This window comes from Symphalangus syndactylus, chromosome 9, assembly GCF_028878055.3.
Source record: "Symphalangus syndactylus isolate Jambi chromosome 9, NHGRI_mSymSyn1-v2.1_pri, whole genome shotgun sequence".
Classification (NCBI taxonomy): Eukaryota; Metazoa; Chordata; class Mammalia; order Primates; family Hylobatidae; genus Symphalangus; species Symphalangus syndactylus.
In genome coordinates this window covers 91,306,821-91,322,212 of record NC_072431.2, presented here as the reverse complement: position 1 = coordinate 91,322,212, position 15,392 = coordinate 91,306,821, and the positions used below count along the sequence as shown (strand labels likewise).

The following is a 15,392-nucleotide window of genomic DNA, read 5'->3' as shown; positions in this document are numbered from 1 at the left end:
ACCAAAGAAGTAATGTTCTCTAAGACACTGATTGGGAAACAGTTCCTTGGAGAAGGAGGGTGTGTTTAGGAAGAGGTACAGTGGGCATCATTTTGACAAAGCCCAAGTGTCCGCCTGACTGTTATCTGTGAAAGCCGGAGCCTGTCACTACGCCTTAGGAAAGTCACACTTCCAAGGGACTGAGGGCTTGTCCCTACCTCTCTCACCCCTGGGGCTCTCTGGAGCTTTTTCGTTACCACTGTGATCCTTGTTTATCCTGTTTACCTTAATGGATCCTGTCCAACTGCTGAGCCTACCTGTGGAAGGTAGTGCTGGAATGTTCACCTCGCCCTAGTGAGGCAGAAAGCCTCTTTCCAAGCAGGTGCACTTCTTGGGGGATAAAAGACACGTTTCATGACCAGTAGTGTCCCAAATTTGAGTGGGGTTTTCCCGTAGACTAATGTTAGCTCAGTAAGTTTTCTATATGGAAATAGACAAACTACATTTTGGGAAATTTTTGTGGGTTTGGCTATTAACTCATTTCAAAATAATACATATTCTTTGTAGCATATTCAAATAATATAGACATCTTTCCTCACACCTCACACCCCATTCTCCAGCAAACATTTTGAATAGTTTGATTTAAATTCTTTAGTACTTTGTGTATATCCAAACAAACTTCATATGCATAAAGACAGACAGATAATATGTTGTATATATAATATCTATAAGGTATATTATATAAACATATATACCTACACTCGTATGTATATGAATATAATTTTATTTGGCTAAAAAACATACTCATCTTATGCATGTTATTAAAAACTTTTCTTTTGTACTCCATAAAACATCATATGCACTGCCTATAGCAGTGCTCACTGTTTAACAGCCACATAGTATCCTACATAGTACTAGTATCCTAGTATCCCATGTTAGCAATTATTCATAATTTAGTTTTCTATCGATTAATTGACCTTTGGGTCATTTGTAAAATATTTAATTATTTACCTGTACAATATTTCTATGAAAATTGTATGGACCTCTTTGCGTCAGTGTGACTATTACTACCAGAAGGTCATCCAGAAATGGAATTCCTGAGTATCATGCATGAAAATCTTTCACTTAAGTCGGTACTACAGACTTTCCATTCCCAATGACTGTAGCATTTTATACACTTCTTTAATTACTAGTGATAATAAATATCTTTTTCTTTATTAGCTACTTGTATTTCTTTTATGAATTGTTTATTCATATCTTTTGCCAGTTTTTTGTTAGGTTATCTTTGTGTTGTTGGTGTATAGGCAATGTTACATTTTATGAATGTTAATGCTCTGAATATTATATATAGATATATTTTATACCAATTCTTCATTGTCTTCAAAATTCATTTGTGCCTCAGATAAGTTACATATTTTATATAGTCACATATGTTATACCTATTTTTGGCTTTTAGGTTTTGGCTTTTGTGTCAAGTTAAGTAAGGCCTTTTCTAACTCAGGTCTGTAAAACTATTGCCATATTTTCTTTTGATACTTTCTCAAATTTATTATTTTTAAAAATAGATATTTAATCCAGCTGGAATTTATTTTTTTGTGGCTGGCATATCTAAGAATTTTCAAATTGAGAAGGATACCACAGAAAACATATCTACAATGGTAATACAATTTATTAGATCTTATAAGAGATTTTTTTGTCTTGGAAAAAACAAAATTAGGAATTTTGACCAAGCATCAATAATAGCCTATTTTTATTTCTCATGAGCCTTCAGATGACAAAACGCGCTTTGTATTTGTGTAGCACTTTAAAATTGTCCGAACATTTTTGTATCTGGCTTCTCTATTTGTAGCATCATGACAACCATATGAGGTACATGGAGCAGGGAGTATTATCTGTTTTAAGTGACTCGTCTAAGGTCTCTAATTAATGGCTCTGTTGATTCTGGAAAACAGCTCTCTTTACATTCCAGTATTCTTTCTACTAATGTAACAATCATAACCTTTCTACCAGGCGTTATTCCACACGCAGAGAAATCCCAGGGCAGAAAGTCTTGACTGTAATCAAAATGAGAGGCTTAAATAAGTTAAGCAATACAGATTTGTTAAAATCATTGGTCACGAGCCCTTTCTCCCCACCTCTGGCCTGACATAATGGTTGTGACTGCATTGGAAGCCTGCTGTAAAGAGTCTGGGGTGGTTGCCCGATACAGGCTTAACTGGAGTGGTGCAAATTGTGCCAGTATAATTCCTAATACAAGACAGTGGAAAATTGCTAGCACAATTGAGAGTTGTTAACACAATAGAAAGGACGCTAAAGAAAAACCTGATGTGTCTCTCCTGCATGTTTTTTGTCCCCACTGCCATTTTCTGAGGGGATAAAATGAGATGACATTGGGAAGAAAACTACCACACCAGAGCCAGCAGTGATTGCTGCTTTGAATGCTGCACAGCTGCGCCCATGTGGCCAGATTGATCCATTTCAAAGCAATGGTCATTAGATTGTGTTTTACTCTGAAAATGCAGTGCCTTTCTGTTTCCCAAGTTGACTGTTGTGATGGATGGTGGGATGCCCTACCTCAGTACATTATTTTATGTTTAACAATCTTGCATCGTGGAATTAACTGAGTTGTACATTTCAATAGTATCCTATGACAAATTCTGGACTATGAAGAGAATGTGAATTATGGAAGATGAACTTTGTACAGTAGGGAAGTTTTGTTTTGTTCAAACAACTGTACTTTAGATCTGATTAGATCCAGCTTCTAACTTTAATACCTTTATTTTAATGCCTGCTGATTTTTAGTCACAGAAGAAAATTCTTATTCTTTTAAAAAGTTGACTTGAAACTCCCTTTAATTTCTCTCCTTTACTACTTTACTATTTTAAAGCCATTATGCTTTGAGAATGAAAGTCTTTGGGAGAAGAATTGTTACGCTTGTTAAGCATATGCGTGAACTGCAACACGCCGGTAAAGTGTCTGCGCCCATCCAAAACAACAAAAACCAACAACCAACAACAAAAACCTGTTCAAAGGGAATAGAGTTAACCTGTCCATACTCATTGCAGTGAATAAAATTCATCAAGTCATACAATGTTTAAAACTCTCAATTGTAAAAATGTAATTTCTGCATTCTTTTTGGGCCTAGTATAGACACATGATCAGATTTTAACTAAATATACCTAGAACATTCACTGTCAGATTGTGATTAAATACACCTGGAACTTCCACCACACCATTTGAAAATTGATCTGTAGTAGCCCATAGAACAATGTCCAAGATGGTACAATTATTGGTTGAATGATTGGATAAATTAATAAAATAAGGGTCAGTACTCAGAATAAAATATTTATACTTTTTGTAATAAAATTATTTTTCATAATGTTATGTCACATTATGTGATTATAATGTGATTTATAATCACATTTGTGATTATAAAATTGAATTAAAAGGTAAGGCCGGGCGCAGTGGCTCATGCCTGTAATCCCAGCACTTTGGGAGGCCAAGATGGGTGGGTCACTTGAGATCAGGAGTTCGAGACCAGCCTTGCCAACACGGTGAAACCCTGTTTCTACTAGCCAGGTGTTGTGGCAGGCACCTGTAATCCCAGCTACTCAGGAAGCTGAGTGGGGAGAATCACTTGAACCTGGGAGGTGGAGGTTGCAGTGAGTTGAGACCGTGCCACTGTACTCCAGCCTGGGCAACAGAGTGAGATTCTGTCTCAAAAAAAAAAAAAAATAATAATAATAATAATAATATTTTATTGGTTGTTTTTGTTTAGTCTTTACATATTTCTATTGCTTACTATACTTTTTTAACTTTGCAGATTGGAGAGTTAGATTGGTAAAAATGCATATTCTTACATTTTGTCTTTTTTAAAGAGAAAAATGAAGTAAAAAAATTAGAAAATACCCAGAATCCTTTGCAAACTACATGCTGTATATCGGTTGCAATAATAATTTTATTAAAACCATTAGGTCTAGGTCTATAGATGAATTCATATGGCTAGGACAACTAAAAATTTCCCAATTTCCCAACTTTGAACAACATAATCATGTAATATTGCGATATCATTATATATATTTAATCACAAACTAGGAACAATAGGGATACAATAGACAAAGACTTACCTAATCCTTATTTAACTAATCAAGGAAGCTGCATAATCCTATAAAATTATTAACCATTTAAAATGACTTTTAAGCAAATCTGGAACAAAATTCAGAATTAATTTTATAGTACAGTGGTAAATTATAGTTAATAATAATTTATTATATATTTCAAAGTAACTAAAGGAGAAGAATTGTAGTGTTCCCAATGCAAAGAAAAGATAAATGTTTGAGGTGACAGGTATTCCAATTACCCTGATGTGATCATTACACATTGTATACATGTATCAAAATATCACATGTGGCTGTTCTGCCTATGAAGTAGCCATTCTTTTATTCCTTTACTTTCTTAATAAACTTGTTTTCACTTTACAAAAAAAAATCACACGTAATCCAATAATATGTACAACTATATCAATAAAAAATAAATAACAATTTTTAAAGAATTAGAATTTAAATGTAGTTCACATATATCTTCTTTTTTTTTTTTTTTTACTTTAAGTTCTGGGATACATGTGCAGAACGTGCAGGTTTGTTACATAGGCATACATGTGCCATGGTGGTTTGCTACACCTATAAACCCATCATCTAGGTTTTAAGCCCTGCATGCATTAGGTATTTATCCTAATGTTCTCCCTCCCCTTTACCCCATCCCCCAACAGGCCCCAGTGTATGATGTTCCCGTCCCTGTGTCCATAAGTTCACATATATCTTATATGTATTTTATAATATATATTTATCCTATAAGTTCTGCTATAAAATATTGCTGCAAGTTCTGCTATAAAATTATTAATTAGAAATTAAACAATTTTCCTTAGTCAAAATGTTTTAGCAGTTATACTTAAAGATGGAATATCCAATTTTTAAGTGTCAGAGCTCATTTTAATCTGGGAAACAATCTGTAAATGATAAGATACCTCTTATTTAGATTTAGATTTTTCTTAGACATTGTTAGCAAGCATCTCTCAGTATTGTCTATCTTCCCAAAATATTGAGTCAAAAAGAGAGAAACAGAAGCAGTTGGATTAAAAAGAAAAAAAGATGTTCACCTATAAAACAAAAATAATCCCTCAATTGGTTAATGGCCATCCCTGATAGACTTGTGCAAGAAATCCAAATTTCAGAGCATTTAGCCATAGGACACCCATCATTGCTCCTTTTCCTGCAGTCTCGGGTAGGAAGGGATGCTACAGTGTCCTTTGCCCTGTGTAGACAGTGGCACCATCCACTCAATCTGCTCATTGAAAATCACTTCGGTCTTGTAACACATCCAAGTGTTAAAAAACTTTGCAAGTCAAGAGAGACTTCTGTATATTTAACTTACATCTTTCGTGCTCAACAGTTTCATGACTGTTAAGGAGTAGGGCCATCAGGCAATTTTTGTGAATTGCTTTTTTGTTTATTTGTTCTTATTGGAGCGGGGGAGGAGAACAGAGAGTCTGCAAAATGAAAAGTGGTTCGCTTTGCTAAAGCATCATTTTTACAAAAGGAACACTTGTTCCTTTTAGAGAAATCAGAAAAGTGTAAAAAGATTTGTTTTTAAAGTCATCTCAAACCTCATCTTCCCCAAGAGATAGTCATTACTAATATTTGATGTACTGTCTTCCAGTTTTTCTTTGCACATTTGTGGTCACATATTTAAAATAATATTATATATTTAACATTAGATTGCAAACATTTTTTAGTATCGTTGTAAACTCTTTAGTCTTTTTAACATTTTACTTAACATTCCAGCTCACTTATATCTCATAATTTACATAACCATTTCCTCCTATGAGACACTGAGGCTGTTGTGTCATCCAGGTAACATCATTTTGGACCTGAACTTCTACAGAGTAATTCCTTGGTCACATAGTGGCTTATTCTATAGGATTTATTGAATTACCCTATAGAACTTAACATAGTGAAGGTGATTCTTCACTAGAATCTTGTTATTTTCAAGACATCTGTAACCCAGGAATTGTAGGAAAATTATACTTGTGGATCAATTACTACCCACCCCACCCCCACCTTCATGTTTTAGAAAATTGAAGACAGAAATTATCAGAATTATCACAGGTCTGACTCTTCAGGTCCCCCTCCTTTTTTTTTTTTTTTTTTTTTTTGAGGCAAAGATTCATGCTGTTGCCCAGACTGGAGTGCAGTGGTGTGACCTTGACTCACTGCAACCTCGACCTCCCCGGCTCAAGTGATCTTCCCACCTTAGTTTCCAAAGTAGCTGGGACTACAGGCACGTGCCGCCATGCCTGGCTAATTTTTGTATTATTTGTAGAGACGGGATTTCTCCATGTTGCCCAGGCTGGTCTTGAACTCCTGGGCTCAAATGATCCGCCCGCCTCGGCCTCCCAAAGTGCTGGGATTACAGGCGTGTGCCATCGTGCCTGGCCTCCAGGTCCCCTTTTTTTTTTTTTTAATACTTTAGAGAAGTACTGTCCAATAGAAATATGATGTGAACCACAAATGCAACCCTTAGATGTTAATTTTAAATGTTCTAGTAGCCATATGTAAAAAGTAAAATAAAAGAGGAAACTAATTTTAATAATGAGCTGAATGCAATGTACCCAAAAGATTATCATTTCAATCTGCAATCGATATAAGAATTACTAATGAGATATCTTCTAAATCTTATAAGTGTTAGAAATGGACCTACGCATTCTGTATTTAACACATATCTGTTTTTAGTCTAGCTACATTTTAAGGCTCAGTAGCTGTATGTAGCTAGCTGCTACTACTTGGGACAGCACAGCTGTGGAGAGCTAGCTTAAACAGTAGATAAGAAGGTGGATTCCATCTGGAGTTTCAGCTAGCTCTGTGCTTATTAGCTAACCTCAGGCAAGTTACTTAACTTTTCTATGCTTCAGTTTGTCTATCTGTAAAACAGGATTAGTCATAGTAACTATTGGGTAGAGTTGCTGTAGAGTTTGATGACATAATCCACGGAGACAGTGCTCAATAAATGTCCTGTAAAGAAATGTGGAAAAAGTGTAGCTAGTGATCCTACTCTAAATTAACCAGTGACTCAGCATCCTATCATCTTCCCCTTTCATCTTGTCACTGTTTTTGGTAAGAATGAATTATTTGGAAGCTAATCACTGCTCTCATGCTCTGGAGAAAGGGACTAGCATTTCACTCATAGCCTAGATGCCCAAAGCAATGTGGAATCAGGTACCTCTTTGTTATATTTAATCTATGTTGATGACAGGGCTTCTCTGGGGTGCTCCTTTTGGTCCTCCTCTAATAGAGGCCTACACTATTTCCTCCTGGCCTGTCAGATAATATGTTCTGATCTCTTCCAAGTGGTGGATGGGAATGTAGCGGGAACCACAGGTTCTTAGCATGGCTCCATACTCTGTGGCTGTCATGGTAGTTTGCGTGGGTTACTTAGTGGAAATTTAGGCCTATTCTACCTGTCTTCTCAACTTCTAATATTCCAGCCTCAGCATGGAGCTGAAACAGAAATAACTGAAAAGAGAGTTTGGCAGAGATTTCTGAGCCAGAAAACTTGCTTCTCATGCTGATCCAGGTGTATGTGCCTCAGTGGTTCTGCCATAGGACGGGAAAGATCTACCAAGTGGAGGTGTGATGGAGAAGGCTCCCTTCAGTTCACCCTGGAGGTGGGTTGGATTTCTTTAAGCAGGAAGACACCAGCTGGAATCCCAAGTCCTTTGTACTTAGAAAATGTGACCGAATCTCACAGATAATGCTGTATTAAAGGCAAACCCTCTTGCTGACCAACAGGCAGGCTGTCTTCAGGCACATCACAGTTAGAAAACATACCTGGAACTTCTTGTTGAATTCTTGTTGGTTGCCACTTCTCCATATTGACTTTTGTGTCCTGAACATTGAGTGTTAGCGCACAATATTTTTATATAGTGGGTGTGATCAGGACTGTTTTTAAGGGTGACTATAATTAGAGAACAGCTAGCAATACCTGATTTTCATTGTATTAATATATTACTATGATCTGTTTATTTTCATTTAGTGCTGAAAACACCTGCAAACTTATCTGCAGTCACGCTTGTCTTTTCCTCTTGTTTGAAGAGGTATCCTAACATGGCCAAAGCCCTCAATCCCATTCCTGCCCACCTGCTCCTTCCTTCACCCCATGACTTGTCTCCTCTCTCCTCAGTCTTCACCTGATCACTCTCACTTGGCTCTTTCACATCTGTTCTTAAATCCACTGAAGTCCTTCCTGTCTTCCTGGACTCCACATCCTCTCCAGTTATTGCCTGATCTCTCTCTTGTCTGTCATAGCCTGATACTTCCAAGAACCGGTCTCACTTGTGACATCCCTGCCCTGACCCCCGTGTACTCCTCAAGCCCCTGTGATCTGGATTCTGCCCACCATCACAATGGCACTTTTCTCCCCAGGTCAGCCATGTGTTCCTTGTACTCTTTATTTCTCTTCTCCTGTGACCTCTCTCCAGTGTTTGATGCTGTTGTCTATTCCCTCCATCATCAAATTACTTTTTGCCTTTGGTAATGGTGCCACACTATCAGTGTGTGTGTGTGTGTGTGTGTGTGTGTTCACCTACCTCTTTGGTTTACTAGGTTCTCCTCCTCTATCCATCCCTTGAATGGGTGCCCTTTTCTGTCCTCTATTTTTCTTATACCTTCACTCCTTTGGCTTTAATGATATTAAGCACTGATAACTCCACTCCATACTTTAACTCCAAGTCTTTCTTCTGACTTCCAACCCATACTTCAAACTTTCTACTAGACACTTTCATTCAGACATCCGAGTAGGCACCTCAAACTAAGCATGTCCAAAATTTCATGCATCAGTATAGGGTGACCATATATTTTATTGTCCAAACTAGGTCAACTTTTGAGTGTGAAAAAGGGGTACTACTAGTACTTATGCCACAACAATAGGCATAGACAGATACTGTTCCAGGAAAATCAAGACAGGTGTCTAGGGCCTACTTGTCACTTAGGCACAGCAAGCACAGTGCCCAGGCCATGGTTATGATACTTTTAGGGGCCCATGAAAACATCTTAATTTTGTTTAAAATCAGAAGAAAAATTAATATACTACTAATAAAGTAATAATGAATCCAGCCTGGATTATCTCTGTCTTTATATCAATGCAATCATAAAGTATAATTTTGAATTTTTTTAATGAAGAAAGGGGCCCACAAAGGCCAGTGTGCCAGAGAAACCATGAAAATCATCATGTGGCCTCATGTGTGGCTACCCTTAACACCCACTTCTCCAGATGTGCTTCCTTTCTTGATTTATCTCACAGACTAGCATCCTCACATTCACTCAAAAGACTCCACTTCAAAAACCTGGATATCATCCTTGAGTCCCCTCCACCCATCCCTTCAGCACCCACTCCACTGAGCAGAAGGATTACCTGTGACTCAACAGTTCCCTAAGCTTCTCTTTCCATCTAGGAAGATGTCCCCTGGCCGCCTTTATCTTAGGTCAATCAGCAAATCAAAGAAGCAGACTTTGGCCAAACATTTTCTCATTTTTCTTTTTGTTTTCTTCCTTGAGTGTATTCCCCTCTTCTTTCTTTATAACTTTCAGATGCTTTTATTGGCCAGCAACAAAGTGCTTAACTCTGCCAAATAACCACCCCTGGCCTGCAGGCTCTTCTCCATGCAGGACCCAGTCTCCTCTCCCACCTGCTGTGAATTTGTTCTTGGGCTGTGAGGAGCATCTCTCAGCATTTCAAGATTCAGGTGATGGTGCTTCTCTCTTTGTCAGAGAGAATGAGCATGACTTAACTGGCAAAGCAGCTTCATGTTTTTCTAGATTATCCTTAATGCTTAAATTCAAGAAAAATTGCTCTGTAAGGAATGTTAATTTTATCTTTAATGCTACAAATAATGAGAATGAGAATTCTGTATGGTGCCTAGACATTGCCTGCTTGGATGGTTACTCAATGCCCTCATGAAGCCCCCTCTGCTCTCACATTTCATCTGATGAATTCCCATTTGCACAATAGGTTGGACCAATGAGACAACACTAGGGGAGAAGGGTGTCTTTTCCAGAAAGATAAGGAAAGCCTTTTCCTTTCCAAAATATGCTTCCTGGATCATCGCTGCTCTACAGGTCTAACTGATCATAACTTTTACATCAGGGCCTTGAAATGTTGTTTTATTCACAAATGAGTAAAGAAAGGTCAAAAAGAAAATGCATACATACAAACACATACCCCATATCTTGTGTTAGCAACAAATAACCCATTTTCCAAATTCTAGAATGTTGAAGTTTTCCAAATACCATGAAAACATCATGCTAGAAGAGTCCATAACATTAAGCATGAGAAATAAATCAGAGTAGGCCTTAGTCTGTTAAAAACTAGAAACATGTTGATTCCTACCAAAATAAAAGTCAATGGGCATAATGAAACCATTGGAAGGAATGGACCTTATTTAGAAACATGCCCATAGAAAGTCACAGAATTCCTTTGCAGCCTTATCTCATGACTTACTCTTCAACCAGCCTATTCCTTCTATGCTATGGCTCACTCAGTTTAAAATATTTTTTCCACTCTTCAAACACAATGCATAGTTAACTGCATTTTCTTATAGTTTATTTTTAGAATGAAAAGCAGGTCACTATAGGAGGATCCACATGCAAAACCCAGTGTCCGTCATTCAATGTATTTGTCCCTAGGACACTGGCCTTTTGTCCCCTCCCCTTGCCTCCACCCTCCTTGTAAGGATTCAGAAGCTACAAGAATTTCCTTGGGACTTCCTGAGTCCTGCCTTCACACAGAGCTCAGGGCAGGGATGGAAAATCTCTTTCAACCTCCATGCCAATTGTGATCAAGTGGAGGTACCTGTGTTAGAGGAACTCTGACGGGGCATCAGAATTCACTCTCAGTGTCTGCCATAGGCCATATGGGGGAGTGGAAGCTCAAACGCACTAAATTGCTGTCTTTGGGATAAGAACACCTGGATGAGACGGGATTGGGAAAGAAGCGAAAGAAAAATGCCTTCTGAGATGTAAAGTTTAAAATCAACACTATTTGTGTTGCATTTCATCTACATTGCCTCCTGGCTTAATCTGAAGCTGGCAGTGTCCTTCTAAGCACTTCACATGGAAGGGGCTTGCATGGCCTGTGAATTTGGCCTGAAAGGTCCCATAGTTCTGAATGAGCTTGGACTCGGAGAGACTGATGCCACCAAATATGAAATTCCCAGTTTTTCTTTCTTCTAAGATTTGTAACATTCTCAAATTAGGAGGTGTCTCATAATCAGTTCTACTTTTGATACAGCATTTTAATCTAAGAAGTTATTATATTGATGCTACATTTTAAAATTAATGATTTCCCTGAATAGGAAAAGTCCAATAGGTACTCTACTCCTCTTGCTATAAATTCACAAGCATAAGTTTATAACTGTAACTTGTATTCCATATAGTTATACCTGTATCCGTCTTTTTTAAGCTTTAAAACTTTCTTCAGCTGGGCGTGGTGGATCACGCCTGTAATCCCAATACTTTGGGAGGCCGAGGCCGGTGGATCACAAGGTCAGGAGTTCAAGACCAGCCTGGCCAAGATGGTGAACCATCGTCTCTACTAAAAATACAAAAATTAGCCAGGCCCGGTGGCAGGCACCTGTAATCCCAGCTACTTGGGAGGCTGAGGCAGGAGAATTGCTTGAACCCGGGTGGCAGAGGTTGCAGTGAGCCGAGATCATGCCATTGTACTCCAGCCTGGGCAACAGAGTGAGACTCCATTTAAAAAAAAAAAAAAACACTTTCTTCAGATATAAACATTTTACTATTCCCCATTTTTATATGCCTCACTCTCCCCTGAATATCCCACAAGAGTTTCTCTTCTATATGCCCCTATTGAATAAAAAGTATTCATTGAGTTTTACATTCTATAATTTGATTATAAAAGTAGTCTTTATTTTCTAAGTATTATAATATTTTATAAGTATAATACAAATTATATTAAGAGTTATAACATTAAATATGCTTTTAAAACTACCCATGCAGAAACCCTCTCAATTTGGAAGCATAGCCTACCCAGAGAGGCTGTATTATTTTTAAATTTAATTTAATAACTTGTCATTTTGGTGTCTACAAACCTTGTGATCTTTATAAAGTTGAGTCTTTTCATGAAAAATATCTCCACCCTATGAACCAAGAGAAGCATAGTAATCAAGTTCAGAGACAGCAAAGCCAAAAAGCAGATCTTGGATGATGGTGGCCTCATCAAAGACAGGACCGCTGAGAGGCTGCCTGGCTCTCGTGTCCTCTGTTGACTGCCAGTTTACCTTCTACTTGTTGGCTCTGGTGGAAGAAGGCTAGTCCTTTTCCAGATAGTTCCATCCCATCAGGGCATTCCTTTCTGTACCCAAGGCAAGCTGATCAACTGTTTGTTTGGGTACAGGGCATTCTCAGCTGTGTTTTATTAGGTGAATAAAAGCTGCTTTTTTCCTCATTAAAGGGATGAGACGTGATGGTTTTTTTAATCAGCTATAGGTTCTGCTCTGGAGCTCTTCTGGAAGCCTATGTTTCAAGGATGCTGGCCTCCAGATACCTGCAGTTGGGATTCCATAAAGATAACATGATTGTATTCCACCTTATTATAGCATTATCAGTCAGTGAAGAAAATTTAAGTCACTGCTACTGTATCAAGACGATTGTCTTAAGTGCCGTGGAATGATCCCAAAAGACCAGAGAGGATGCTCCTTCATTCTTCCGGTGAGGTGGAACAGCATAATCCTTAAGAATGTGCATGTTGGTGCCACACTGCCTGGGTTTGAATCCAATTCTGCGACTTTTAGTGGCTTAGGCAAAGTTACTTCACCTCCCAGGGCCTTGCTTTTGTTGTTTGTAACACGCAGGTTGTAGTGGTATCCTCCTCTCTCCTAGCTAGGGTTGCAGTGGAGGTTAATTGGGTTAGAATACGTCAAGCATTTAGAAGAGTCTGGCACTTGATAAGCCCAGTTGAATCTTTGCTATTATTATGCATGGGACTCAGACCACACGCACGCACATGCACACACACACACACACACACACACACACAGTCTACAGAACTGATCTTTGATACACATAGAAAGCGCCTGGGGATCTTAAAATGCAGATCTTGATCCACTGGATCTGGGGTGGTCTGAGGTTCTGCAGTTGCTGCCGGCTCATAGACCATGCTTTGAGTAGGAGAGATGGAGAGCAGATGTGTTTACAGAAAATATTAGCAAGAGTGACAGATCAATGTGGATCTGGTTATAATCACTCCTTGTCTACTGGAAAGTTCCCAGAGCTGGTGGGGAGCTGGGTGGATGCGGTTCTGGCCCTGACTAGCTGCACGTTATATCACTTAAGGCTCACCACTTAAGCACGTTGTATTTCATTTCTCCCATCTTCCAAATGGGGATAATAATACTTGCTCTACCTACTTCATGGGATTGTTGTAAGGGTCAAATGAGAAAATGTATGTGAAAGCTCTTTGAAAAATTAAAAGTGCTGCCCAATAGAAAAGGGATCAATAGTAGCAGAAGGAGGGGTGGACTGGGGGACATTTGACTGGGAGTGGAGAGCTCCCCAGAAGAGTAAATTCTGAGCTGAGGTTTGAAGGAGGCTGGAGAGGCAGACTGGCTGTTATTCCAATGTAGCAGTAACTGCTAATGGAGGAAACAGCACAGAGACAGAAGCAAATATGCCCAGGTGTGTATCCATGCATTCAGAGAGCCAAAGCAAACTAGCATGCTTTCTCAGCGGAGGGTCTATTCCGAAGATTTAATGAGATATTAGATTTTTTTTAAGTAGCCAGAGAAAAAGGGCATAAAAGGGAAGGTAGAACATTCTGTCGAAATCTTAATCGAAGCCTTTTGAGTGGATGCAAAGACAATAGAGGAATTATTTTACAAAGTATTTTCAATGCCACTCAATCAGCAAATGTGTCCCCCACCACTTTTGGGGCACACAGCACAGAAGAAGCCTCCCAACACCTGGCCACTAATTACTGCCTCCACCAGGCTTTGATGCTTCCAGGGATTAGCATGTGCCTGCACCAAAGACTTTATTCCAAAATTGTATGGGAAACTCTAGCCTTGTGTCTCTGCTATTCCTGGTCATTTGCCTTTTTGGGTCATGGCTGGCTTCATGGCTGTGTGATTCATGCAGGCGCTTAGGACCCCAAGCTCAGAAGGGCTCTGTGTTGAGTTCAATGCTCTGCCGTCACTGTCTTGAAATGCTTGATATTTTTGAACAAGGGACCTAGCACATTTGTTTTTGCACTGGGCCCCAGTACTGGCTTCAGTTTCCCTCTTCTCCCTACCAGCTGCCCACTGCTGACCCTCCTGCCAACCTTTTCCCTTTGCCTTCCAGAACACCTTTCCATAAGAACCCCTCCCACCCATGGTTCTCATTGACTAAGCATCAGTGTCAACTAAGGCACTTTAAATAATACTAACGTCTAAGTCCTACCCCAGACGATTAGAGCAGAATTGCTGGGGCTGTGTATTTCTGTGATGATGTGCATGTGATTCTAATGTGCACCCATTCAGGATAGAGAAAAACAGTCCTGTTTGCAGAAATCATCTTCCCTTCCTGGCTTTAAGCAAAACTTTGCTGTTCTTTGTGAACATGGCTCTCTGCAGTCCTTTCAAGAAGAGATTGTTCACTCATGTCCACCCTACACATGATGGCATCAGAAGGAGGTTGGGATTGTCACATCCCCCAAATGCCACTAACATACCATAACTCCTCCACTGTGTTCCTTTGAGAACCTTGCTCCTCTGTGATATGCTGCATCTCTTGCCTCATTTCTGTCATTGAAGGCAATGTTCCTTGGCCACCTCAACTCTGGCAGACTTCACCTTCTCTGTGGATATGTACTCTCATTTCTAACTCTGTTATCACCCAGAACTCTTTACTCCAAAGACCGTATGTGGAGCCCAGGCTTATTCTGCATCATCTCTCAGTGCTATCTTTGTTCCTACCTTATCTATTCTCCCACCCCAAATAGAGGAATATTCACTTGCTTTGGAGAATAGGGAACAGATATATCTTTTGGGAGGCAATCATTCAACTCATTACACAACTTGTGCAACTTTGCAGATTGGAGCCACAGAAAAATCCATGGTCTCCAACCTCTTCAACTAGTCCTGTTACTTGCTCACAAAGAGCTCCTGTTCCAACTCCTTTCAATGACTGTCTAAGACATCAAAACCACCCCTCTCCAACTCAAGCCATCCCCACCTCTCTCACAGCAGATGAGCTGGTGTCCTTCATTCCTTAGAAAATTAAAGTCATTAGGTTGCTTTTCCATCACCTTCCTCCATCCACACTCATTCGCTTTTCTTCCAGCCCCAAAGATGATGTTTCCTTCCT

General features: G+C 39.2%; 1 protein-coding gene across 1 annotated transcript in view; it reads left to right on the top strand.

Moving 5' to 3' along the window:
• The window catches only part of POU6F2 (POU class 6 homeobox 2), a 492,070-nt gene that overhangs the window by 185,805 nt on the left and 290,873 nt on the right, over positions 1 to 15,392 (top strand). The gene's annotated exons all lie outside the window — the stretch shown is intronic.